Source organism: Chiloscyllium punctatum, chromosome 2 (assembly GCF_047496795.1).
Source record: "Chiloscyllium punctatum isolate Juve2018m chromosome 2, sChiPun1.3, whole genome shotgun sequence".
NCBI lineage: Eukaryota > Metazoa > Chordata > Chondrichthyes > Orectolobiformes > Hemiscylliidae > Chiloscyllium > Chiloscyllium punctatum.
In genome coordinates, this window is record NC_092740.1 from 143,947,476 (window position 1) to 143,960,563 (window position 13,088).

General features: G+C 41.1%; 1 protein-coding gene across 2 annotated transcripts in view; it reads left to right on the plus strand.

Moving 5' to 3' along the window:
- The window catches only part of slc20a2 (solute carrier family 20 member 2), a 156,004-nt gene that overhangs the window by 19,474 nt on the left and 123,442 nt on the right, over positions 1-13,088 (plus strand). For both annotated transcript variants that reach the window (XM_072589281.1, XM_072589296.1), the window contains exon 2: positions 774-845. The gene's annotated coding sequence lies outside the window, so the exon portion shown is untranslated. The remainder of the gene's footprint in view (positions 1-773; positions 846-13,088) is intronic.

Genomic DNA, 13,088 nt, shown 5'->3' on the forward strand with positions numbered 1-13,088 from the left:
CGCTTATGTCACAATATTTTAGCACTGACATTGCTGTCGATCATTGACAGATGTTTGTGAGTACTGCTTCCTGTACTGCTTCCTAATGTTACTGCATGTCCTTGGCAGTGAGTTGGTGTAATGGTTCACACTCCGACAACAAGAACTTTGTTAAATAGTAGATCTAAAAATCATTGCATTGCTTTTACATCTCTTGGTTACTACGTCACTGATACAGCTCTTCACCCTTTGGAATCCAGGCAAAGATCTTTTGCTGCCAGTTTATGATATCAGATATATGTTCAACGTTCAATACATTCAACACTTCTTCTTGTATTCAGCTTCAGGTTCATCTGGCAAGCTGCGTCTTGCTGTTGCACTGGATTCTGACTGTGATCAGATTGTGATCCATAAGCTAACAGATCTGCCATCATAACCTCTAGTCTGCGGAGACTAGTCAAGGTTTACACTCATGCTATCTGCACAGATAATCTGTGACAGTCAAGGTACACACATACTATCTGTGTATCTCGCACAGTATCCAGAATGTAATTAAAATGTGACAGGTTTTATCCAGCTTCTCTTGCTAGTTCCCATTCTTTGTGATGGAATTCCTTCAATGGCTGGCATGGGGTAGTGAGATCTCTGCAGGGCTTTATCTAAATCCTTTGAGTCAATATACACTCTCCGATTATCAGGTTATTTCACTGATACTATGTCGTAAATCCATTTTGTAGTTGATGGAACTTCTCTGAATAACCTTTATTTCTCTGGTTTTCTATTATATTATTCAGGCTGGCCTCAAGAGCAGCTGGAACCTACCTCAGGAAATGCTGAATTGATGTTATACCTTCATCTACTCTGAGGTAATATTCTCAAGAAAGGCTTCTTAAACTAGTAAATATATCGTTGTATTCTTTCACAGTCAAAGTTTAGTGAGCTGCAATATGATGCAATCTCTATTTGCTTGTTGCTGTTACCAGTCCAGCTTTAGACTTTGCCCTGGCTGAGATGAGTGACTTTTGCTTGCTATCTATGATCTGAAACTTTCCATCAGTGTTCTTGTCATTGTAATTTCAAATGTTTTGAAAGTTATCAACCTAGCACAGACATTGCATCCAACAGGCAAGTGACTTGCAACTCACTCAAATCAAGTGAACTACCTGACAAGACGCAACTCAGAGTGATTTCTCTTTGCAGTACAAATATGGAGCTATCATCCAGCCTCAGACTTAGTTTCAAGAGTTTTATGTTTGAATGTGTTGAATCATTTTACACAGATTTGTGAAGGCTGTGTGACAGTGTCTGATAATTTCTGTTGACTGGATGCTGACTTCTGCAGTTATTATTCCAAAAGTCACAAAGTATTTCTCACCCATTCAAATGGTTAAACTAATCTATTGTATGGTGTAGAGTCAAGATTAGAGTGGTGCAGGAAAAGCACAGCGGGTCAGGCAGCATCCAAGGAGCAGGAAAATCGATGTTTAGAGCAAAGGTCCTTCATCAGGAAGAGCTTCATCAAGAATTCCTGATGAAGGGCTTTTGCCCAAAACATTGATTTTCCTGCTCCACGGATGCTGCCTAACCTACAGTGCTTTTCCAGCACCACTCTAATCTTGACCTTAACCTCCATCATCTGCAGTACCCACTTCTGCCTATGGTATACATGATTCACCTTTGGCTGACATCTCTCTAGTGGCAATCTGTTGTTGTTGTGTCGCCATAGTCTTACCAGACCATAGGGGTTGCTATGTTATTAAAGAGAAGCAACTGGTAGTGATTTAACCTGAGGGCCACCAGCCCTCAGGCTGCACAATGCTCTGCAAACCAACAATTCAACCAACTGAGCTAAACCAATTCCCTAGCAGCAATCTGTACCTGCTTTTTGTGCTTCTTTTTAGCAAAACACTTAGATACAAAATGATTGGAGTTCCTGCAGTGTGACAAATTGCTTTCCTTTGGGTGAACATAGCTTTTCCTTTGTATGGCATCCTCTGTAAGATTTATATCCTGCCTTTTTTCCATGATATTTCTGCACTTTTTGACCCAGGATGTCTTATCAGAATAATGCAATAACTGATCAGTTATGCCATAAATATTCTCGCTGCTGATTAATGCCCCCTGCATTTCTTCACACCAACTGCTTGCCTGAGAATAAGTTTCTCCACTCTGAGTAGACGCATTCTTACTGTAGGATCTCTTACATCCAGTGCAATCCTGTGCCTTGAATTAGATGGTCATTTAATTGCAGAAATTCACAAACTTCTCCAAGCTGAGTTAATCAGGTCACACATTGATCAATGAATTTTTTTTACCTTGAACCCTGAGATTGAACACATAACATTCGTAAGTTATGCTCATTGGGGTTCAGGGCTTTCAACTGTCCTGTTGTCAACATTTTTTTGTTCTTTGGAGAGATTTAAATTGGAAAACATTTTGTAACTGTGGTACTCAACAGTAAAACTAGCCATAATACTCAACAATTCACTTCTCAGTCGAGATAAAAGTATAGCTACTTGTAGTTCCTCTGAATAGTTAATTACATTTATTGCAATTTCACAATTTGGCTGTCCTGAGCAGAAAAGAATCAGCCAGTTCTGCATAATTTTCCCTGTCAATTTACTCAGCACTGAGTGTTAGACATTTGCAGCCATTGTGTTGTATTCCGTCCTTGCAGCTGTGTTCTGCGTCTTTGTTTCCTTTCTGTGGTCTCCTGTGGCTTTTAGCAGTTTTTGACAGCTCTAAACATTCCTGTGTCCATCTATTAGTGGCTCTGCTTCTATTCAACTCTAAATCTCAGGTCACACTTTGACCATGCTACAAGCTCACAGGACAATATCCTTATTGTATCTATATTGAACATCTGTATGATGAATGCCTGTACTGAGAGTGCCTTATGATAGACCTTATGTGACTACAAAAAGCTAGGAAACAATTTAGCATATTTTTATCCCAAATGTTATGATTAAACTTTACAGCACTTTTCAAATAATGGAGTCAACTGAATCCAGCCGGTAAATACAATATGGTGTTTTAATAATGTGAGCTTGTTAAGTTTCTGTTTGCCACATTGCTTCACTGAATCTCAAAAGTCCTTTGTTGGCTGTAAAGTGCATTAAGAAATTATCTGGTACTGAAAGGCATTATATAAATGCAAGTCTTTTTTTTAAGGTGGTTAGAATTAATTCTGCCTGTGAAGATACCTGTAAGTGATTTCCTTTGTGATCCCTCTTTAAGTTGGATACGTTAACAATAGGAGGAATGGAAAGACAAAACAAAAGTCAAGCAATGTTCTGAGAAAAGAACGTAGACCTGAAATTTTAACTCTGTTTCTCTTTCAACAGACGACGCCTGATCCGCTGAGTGTTTCCAGCAGTTTTAGTTTTTGTTTCAGACTTCGATAAGAAAAATAGTGGATGCTGAAGATCTGAAACAAAAACAGAAATTGCTGGACAAACTCAGTCGGTCTAGCAGCATCTGTGGAGAGAAGGCAGAGTTAATGTTTCGAGTCTAATAACCCATCTTCAGAACAGTTACTTTTGTTTTGGAAAAGAAAATAACTTGTATTTAAGTGGTAAATGCATGGTTTTAGGACTCCCTAATGCATTTTACATCCAATTATGTACTTTTTAAAAAAATGTAGTCACTGTCTTAATACAGGGAAATCCAGTATCCAATTTGAATATATCTAGGCCAGACAAACAGCAATAACAGGATCAACTGTTTGACTGATAATGGCTAAAGGATAAAATATTCCAGGACAATTAACATGTGCCTCTTCTGTCTGATGCGGGCAGTTTCTTGCTAACTGCTCATTGCATGAGTGTATCATTGCATGATTATATGCAGAGTATGCCACAGAGGTGAGCCAGATTTGTGTAGATTGGTAAGTTTAAAGCCAGCCTAAACTCATAAAACTAAGCTGCATTTGGGAATACGATATGAGTTGGGTGATTGAACTAAAAATATGTAAAATGGAGACACACATGCCAGCCAGAATGCTCCAGTGTTTAGTCGAGCAACCTTACACATGTACCAAAAACAGAACCCTGTATATTTCAGGCATACTCTCTCTGCAACAGTGTTAACAATTTACCAGAACTATACATGAATGCTATAAATGCCTTTTTGCATCAAAGCTACACCTATAAAACTTTAAAAGTATAGACACTACGCAGTAGATTTTTGCAGCATTTTACTAACAATGAATATTGTGTAAGCTGTTTAGCTTGTGTATTTCTCACTTTTTGCAATGAACATTCATTTCTTATAGAAATATATCTTGGTGTCTGGCTATTTCTGCCTGATTAGAACCTTACAGTTAAAAGAGTTGGGCAGATGGAAATCCTTTGGCTGTTTGTTAGAGCTGCATGAATCAGATGAAGAGGACCAACTCATCATCAAGTCTGACAACATCTCAGATCTAACTTTGAGGATGGGACAACTTTTCCTTTGGCTTCAAAAGTCACAATCTAATTAAGTTTCAGAACAAGGGAATCATCACAGTCAGCAGCTAAAATCTGAACAAACATTGAGACTAAAACCACTTTTGATCGAGGGAAAGATATTTAACATTAAAGAATATTGTAATGGATGAAAAATGTAATGGATGCTATGTACGAAGATTTTCAGAAGGCATTTGTTAAGGTATAATGAAGACATCCTGTTTAAAATACTAAAATATTTGTTATTAAAGGTGATAGTTTAGTATGTAAAATAAGTTAAGGAAAGGTAAGGAATTTAATTGCACTGTTCGTGTCCTCAGAACATTCCAATGTGATTTACACCCATGTTGTTCTTTATGAAGTGTAGTCACTACTGTAATGCAGGGAAACATGTCAGCCAATTTGTACATAGCAAACTTTCACAAGCATGAATTGAATAAATAACACAGAAAACAGGGTGTTACAGACAATTAATTCCTTTTAAATTGCTGGCATCTAAACAGTAGATCCGCTTGGGATCCAGTGATAGGCCTGTTGTTCTTTTCATAGATTTGGACTTGGGTGTGTGGGGTGATCAATATCCAACTCTGCAATTGACACAAATTGGGAGTAAAGGTAGTGGTGCAGGAGATTGTAGTGACATCAAGAGCACATAGGCCAGTAAATTGGGACAAAGAGATTTCGGATAAAATTTAATGTATGATAATGCAAGTTGATGTACTTTGGGAGCTGGAGTAAGGAGGTATATGCAAAATATTCTCTGGCATTATTTGAAGAAGAGCAGAAAAGTTCTGTCATTGTCTTCTCTAATCTTTAGCTGTCATTCAATATCTTTAAATAAAAATGTTACTCTTTGCTGTTAGCAAGACTTCATGGCATGTCAATTGGCAGCCACATTTCCAACATTTCCTGTAGCAGTGGTTCTCAAGCCAGCTAGGATGTGAAAGCTGCTCTGTGTGCATTGCAGAATAGGAGAAAGTGAGGACTGCAGTTGCTGGAGATCAGAGTCAATAAGTGTGATGCTGGAAAGCACAGCAGTTCAGGCAGCATCCGAGGAGCAGTAAAATCGACGTTTCAGGCAAAAGCCCTTCATCAGGAATACAGGCAGAGTGCCTGAAGGGTGGAGAGATCTCCACCCTTCAGGCACTCTGCCTGTATTCCTGATGAAGGGTTTTTGCCCGAAATGTCAATTTTACTGCTCCTCGGATGCTGCCTGAACTGCTGTGCTTTTCCAGCACCACTAATCTTGTCTCAGCAAGGAGGGGAGTCTATGTGCAGAGGGTAAAGATGGCCAGGTGGAGGGCAAGAAAAAAATGGTCAATTGTAGTGTCGAGTGGCTTTATCTTCTGCTGTTCTCTTATTTTGGGATCAGATGGGAATTGAAGAATTCTAAGCTTTTCGGTGGAAATTAATACTATTCTCATATTAGTGCAGAAGTTACTGTTGCTGACATTAGAATCAGAAGCAATAGACTCTAATATGTACTATATTATTAAAACACACTGAACAAACAATGCCTTCATATCATGAGCAATGTACAGGATAATAATTTGATGGAAATCAGTGATTACTAATCCTTTTGAAAAGATGTCTTTCATCTGAAAATGTTGGAGAACTATTAATATACAACAGTGACTAGAAAAGGTGTATCACTAGTTGTAAAGCAGTTTTTTTTAGATTAGATTACTTACAGTGTGGAAACAGGCCCTTCGGCCCAACAAGTACACACCGCCCCGCCGAAGCGTAACCCACCCATACCCCTACATCGGCCAATTCACCTGGCCTGCACATCTTTGGACTGTGGGAGGAAACCGGAGCACCCGGAGGAAACCCACGCAGACACGGGGAGAACGTGCAAACTCCACACAGTCAGTCGCCTGAGGCGGGAATTGAACCCGGGTCTCAGGCGCTGTGAGGCAGCAGTGCTAACCACTGTGCCACCGTGCCACCCGTAAGTTTGGGTTATCTTGACGTAATAAGGAGCATTTTATAAAGGTAAACTTTTTTTATTTGCCCATACGCAATTCCATATTACATTGTCTATATGTTATTATATTCTAAAATCAATCCAAAATATACTTGAAAACATGCATGTGTTATAAACCCAAATGCTTTTCTTGTCATTCATATATTGGACATGGGTGTCGCTGGCTGGCCAAGCATTTATTGCCCGTACCTAGTTGCCCTTGAGAAGGTGGTAGTGGTGGGCTGCTGCCGTGAACCACTGTAACCTGTGTGCTGTGGGTTGACCCAGAATGTCCCTCGGGAGGGAATTCCTGGATTTTGACCCTGCAACAGTAAAGAAACAACAATAAATTTCCAAGTCAGAATGGTGAGTGGCTTGGAGGAGAACTTGATGATGATGTTCCGACATATCTGCTGTCCATGTCCAGATGGTTATAGGTTTAGAAGGACAAGGATCTTAGGATCTTGCATTGTACTGGTCTATGGTAAACATTGCTAAATCAAGTGCAATCTTTACTGTTGTAGTTTTAGAAGGGAAATAGTTGATATCACTGACAGCCCAGACTGTAATTTTAACTTGTAGAAAGAAACTCTAAGTTGGAACTCTATAGGAATCTAAGCAATGTGGGCCATGGCGAGATGTGAGGTAGAGTCAGGCGATGGGGAGGCCCATCTTGAAACTGAAACCATCTTAGTCCATCTTTTATGCTTTTCACAAGCAGCCTTGTGAATTTTTCATGAGGCGATGGTGAGATGCTAATTGATAAGGATTATAGCTTGTTAACAGCACAACTACCTCGGTAATACTCAGCCTACCTGGACACTTGCAACAACCCTGCCCTGTTTTGACTTATCTTGCTATTTGCACTTTTTCTCCTTCATCCAGAGATACCAGATATTATTACTCTTATCCTTCCATATATTCAGCAAAGCCACAAAATGAGAAAGCTTGTCATAGTTGTCAGCAGCCCTCAATCAAATCAAAGGTGACAGCCTTCGCTGAAGGAGTCCTGGTACAAGGACAGTCAGTCAAGGGCAGCTTCTGATATCAGTCCAGAGTTGGCTTGGGATGATCAGAGTCAGGTTCCTTGCCTGCTGAACAATGAGGACTTTAATAAGGGGCAGTACACCACGTGTTTTCAGTCCTTTTACTCTAATGTGGGCTGTTTTCCTCCCAGAATGCGAGAGAGGCAAGTATTGAGGGAGATGAAAGTGTGTGACACAGCTGTTACTGTTGGTGCAGGTGGGAAGATGTCCTGAGTGAGTGAGTGGGCAGCATGGAGGATGTGCAGGTGCAGTGATGACCAGGATTAGGATGGGTGACAGAGTGAGGGAAGATGTTACAGGCAACAGTGAGAGTGACAGAACATGAGCCTTGGTAAGTCCAGCAGCACAGAATGAGCAAGGCACCAGAGAGGAAATGGTGGCACTTGCTCTGGTGGAGTGGAGAAGGACATTGACCTTTTTTCTATAACGCTGGGCATTCCTCCAGGTGGCTGAGACTGATTTAATCTGGGTGGCAACTTCAGACCAGGCTGGGCATGGTCTGGTATCATGCCTTGGGGAGAATGAAGTCCCGAATTGGCACCACATTATCCAGCAGGACCTCCAGGGGCAGTGACGTCCAGGATTTGGGTAGATGAGAGTGAGTGAGGGAAGACATTATGAGCAACAGTGAGAGTGACAGAACATGAGCCTTGGTAGGAGGTGAGTCTAGTAGCAGATAAGAGCACCAATTTTCCCCTCTCTCTGCCATCTACGTTACGTGAACCTCCAAAGTGTGTGCGCAGCAGTGACTTCTGAAACTGGTGGCCATTATTGAGAACAGTGCCAACACACACACAGTTTAGAGATAACATCACTACCATGTCCAGGACAAATGTCAGGAAGTGTGCAGAACCGCTCTGGACTGATAGTGTTTGTCCAGGTACACCACGGGCTTTTAAAGATGGAGCGAGCACAATGGATGCTGTTGAATATCTACTGAGTTGTTTTGAGAATGGTATTTGGTAGGGTGGGGACACAATAATGTATGATTCAGCTGTATCTATTCCATTGTGAGCACAAAACCTTTTGATTACTCAATGTTTAACATATTTTATTTAAGTATGTTGGGTTGGATTATAGCCAGCCCCAATGAATCTTCCTTTTATTTTGATCAATATCTAAACTCAGTTAGAACGTAGAACATTGAACTGTACAGCACAGGAGTGGGCCCTTCAGCCCACAGTGTTGTGCCAAACATGACGCCAAATTAAACTAATCCCTTCTACCTGTCCTTGGCCCATATTCCTCTGTTCCTTGCGTATTCATGTGCTTATCTGAAAGTCCCTTGAATACCCCTATCATATAGGCTTCCACCACCACTCCTGGCACCACGTTCCAGACTCATACGACTCTCCATGTAAAGAACTGGCCCTTCACTGCTCCTTTGAACTTTCCCCCTCCCAACTTAAACGCATGTCCCCTTGTATAGACATTTCAACTGTGAATGACGTATTCTGACAGTCAACATTATCTACGCATCTCATAATTTTGTAGACTTTGATCAAGTCTCCCCTCAGCCTCACTGCTATAGAGGAAAAAAACCTGAGCTTATGACTTAATAGTCATGAGTAGAGTTGTGTAGTGGCATGTTACTGGATGGAATTTAATTTCAATTAATATAAGACAAATCTTAAATTGAGTAAAAAGCTAAACTTAGTATCATTCCTGAAGAAGGATTCTCCTTCTCCTTTGATGCTACCTGACCTGCTGCGCTTTTCCAGCAACACATTTTTAAGCAACGTAGTGATTGGGATCAAGTTGACCTCATTAACTGCAAGGTTCTTGATTGGAGTTGTTAATTTGGGCCAATCAGGAAAGCCTTGGCTGACCAATATAACCCAGGAGACACATATGACATTGATGCTGGGGTAAAAGAAGTATTACCACTGTTAGGTGATAGTGTGGGGGGTATGACGCAACGCAACGGATTAGAATCTCCTCAATTGAGGAAAAAAAATGTCATCGGGAAAGTAAAATCTTCTCAGTTGAACATGTATACTATGTAGGGTGACTTGGTGAGTGGACCTGGCCTCTGGCCTGCAGTTACTTCAATGACCATGAATTAATCATAATTTGTTGTAGATACCCATCTGACTCACTAATGTCCTGAAGGGAAGCAAATCTGCTATCCTTATATGGTCTAGCTGTGATGATGCTGTGGCTTTAAGAGGTGTGTTTTGTCCTTGTTTCATTTTAGAGAGAGACTGGGGGACAGGTGCCGAGCAGATAAACAATTTGTGAAGCTTTGGGTGCTTTATTAAAAAGTTGGAACAGCCTGAATGGGTGTGGTCAAACTCCCGCTCACAGAACCAGGAATTTTCAGTTTGTGGTTGCTATTGGATTTTTGAAGAAGTGGAAGCTATTTTTTCCTCCCTGAATTACAGCTAAAAGCTGGGGGTTCTCTTCCTAAATTGCTGGATTGCATGTGAAACAAAATCTGTTTTTTGAATATGCCTTTTGCCAAGGCTGTGTTTAATGGGATGTTGGAACATTTAATTAGTAATAGTTACTTTATCTATTCTATTACATTTTCCAATTGAGTTAAGTTATTCCAAGTTCTTCTTTCTTTTGCTGTATTTTAATTATTGTGTTTGAATAAATTGTGTTTTGCTTAACTTTGAGTAGTTTGACCAATTGAATTGCATCTGGAATATAGCTCTTGACATCTAACTTTAAAATAAGAAAAGGTTAGGGTCAAATATTTCTTAAAATATTTTGAGAGTCTCCTCTGGTCCAGATGCAGAGTAATATGGTTGATTCTGAAATGGCCAAGCTAGTACCAATTTTAATGGCAATCAGAGATGGACAACAAATGCCAGCCTTGCCAGCAATGCCCATATCCCATTAAAGAATTGAAAAACTCAGGACCTTTCTACTGAAATAGATTCAACGAGTCATGAAATTTCCTTGTTTCAGCTATGTGCCCGCTTTGGCAAAGAAAATCTAGGCCATAATAACCAGGATTCGTCCTGGATAGCAAAGATAAGAAATTGCTCTGTTACATTTTGGCTTAAAGATGGTTTCCAATTATTCAGTTCAATAAAACTCAAATTGTTTTGGCATCTTTCACCAGCAAACCTTATGCACAAGGGTCATTTTGCTGAATGTTTACAACTAGCTAACGGCTCCCTCAGTACCCACCAGCTGATCTGTCAAGCCTGCAGATTTAAATGGAAATGTTACCAGTGGGTTCAATAACCTGTGTGTGTCAGACTGTAACTGTGTGGTGTTTCATAATTCAAGTGAAACTTTGATCATGGTAATGTCACCAAAAGTAAAGTAAATTCATAAGCAGCTGATCGTCCAACAAGGAGAAAGTGGGGACTGCAGATGCTGGAGATCCCCAGAGTTGAAAAGTGTGATGTTGGAAAAGCACAGCAAGTCAGGCAGTATCTGAGGAGCAGAAGAGTTGACGTTTTGGTCGTAAGCCCTTCATCAGGAATGTGGGGGAGGGAAGGGGCTGAGAGATAAATAGGAGGGTGGGGCTGGGGGACAGGTAGCTGGGAAGGCGATAGGTGGCTGCAGATGGGGAGTCGTTGTGATAGTTTGGTGGGGAGGTGGAGCGAATAGGTGGGAAGGAAGATGGACAGGTCAAGAGGGCAATGCCGAGTTGGAGGGTTGGATCTGGGATGAGATGGAGAAGGGAGATTAGGAAATAGTGAAGTCAACTTTGATGCTGTGTGGTTACAGGGTCCCAAGGCGGAAGATGAGGCGTTCTTCCTTCAGTTGTCGATGGCTTAAATTTGGTGGTTGAAGAAGCCCAGGGCTTATGTATCCTTAGTGGAGTGGGAGGGGGATTGAAAGTCCTCCACCGCCAACTCCAAGCCACCTGACAACTAGAGAAGAATACCTCATCTTCTGCCTTGGGATCGTCTAACCACATAGCATCAACGTTGACTTCACAATTTTCCAAATCTCCCCTCTCTCCACCTCATCCCAGATCCAACCCTCCAACTCAGCATTGCCCTCTTGAACTGTCCTACCTGTCCATCTTCCCTCCCACCTATCCGCTCCACCCTCCATTCTGACCTATCACTATCAACCCCCCACCTGCATCCACCTATTGCCTTCCCAGCTACTTTCTCCCCACCCTCCTATTTATCTTTCAGTCCCCTTTGCCCCTACCCCAACATTCCTTTTGAAGGGCTTATGTCCGAAATGTTGACTCTCTTGCTCCTCAGATGCTGCCTGACCTGCTGTGCTTTTCCAGCACCACACTTTTCGACTCTGATCGTCCAACAAGAACGGTTGATGCACTAGGCAGCAGTTGTCCAAAGACTGCCACACACACAATCACAATATTGTCTCCACAGAATGATTATGTTTGAATAGAATCCCACATGGATGCTCTGACAATCTGAAGAACTTTCTCCAGGTTGTAGTTAATAGCAGATTATTTCAAAGAACATTATGGTACTCCTGTGCATGGGAACTATGCTGGTATGGAACTCTTTACTAATCAGAAGTTTCATAAACTGGTTGTATGCCTTAAAATAGTTGAGGGATTGTATAAGCGATATATGCAAAATGATTGACAGTCATTAAGATAGAGTAGGAATGGTGGTAGTTGAATCTGTTACAGATTTGGTTTAGCTGTACATACAACAGGTAGTAGTACCTTCAGGAGCTTTTAAAGTGATGTCATGGGACTGAGATGACTATGACCACCATGTTACTTTTGCTAGTTGTGCTGGATAGAGTTGAAAAGTTATTTTTTTTAACCTTGATTCCCAGTCAAATGCTCTTTTGACATCCAGGGTAATCACTCTCAGCTTACCTCTAGAGTTCAGCTCTTTTGTCCATGATTAAATCAAGGTTGTAATGAGATCAGGAGCTGAGAGAACTTAAATAACACGTCAGTGAGCAGGACATTGTTGACCACGTACAGCTTATGAATACTGAGGACCACCCTGTCCATGTCATTATCAATGATCAGCAACGGACTGATAGAGCAGCAATTGGTTGAGTAGGATATGTCAAGCTTTTTGTGTACAGGACATAGCTTGACAATTTTCTACATTGCCAGATAGATGTCAGTATTTTAATTGAGTTGAATCAACTTGGCTAGGGGCACAGCTAATTCTGCAGCACAGTACTATTGCTAAAATTTGTCAGGGCCATTAGCTTTTACAGTATTTAATATGTAATGGATGATTTAAGCACATGCTGGTCAGAAGCTCATGGAGCAGGGAATCTTTATGGCACTGGCATCAGGTCTTTACAAATTAAAATTTAAATTAATAGTGAGGAAACAGTTACATGAAAGTAAGCCTAGAGGTGATGTCTGGTTGAAGAAATCCTTTGTCTGCCTCTTCCTGTCTCCAAGACACCTCTTTCTCGCAAAGTCGCCGTTCCACCAGACAGGCTCCTTAAGCTCTCCTGCTCAGTGCCCTCCCTTAGTATTGCCTTTGACTGAAGACCCTGTTATAAGACCCAGTCTGTCCTTGGGCTCACCACATCCTCTAATTGAGGCATTGTCACAAGTGCCTTCTGCCATTTCTTCTTATCACATGCTGTGAATTGAATTGGCTGAAGACTAACGATTGAGATGCTGATGTCCTTAGGAGGAGTTTGATAGTATGGATACTTGTAAGTGATTCAATCTTATCTTCAGCACTGATGTTCTGGGCACCCCCATCATGGATAAGGACA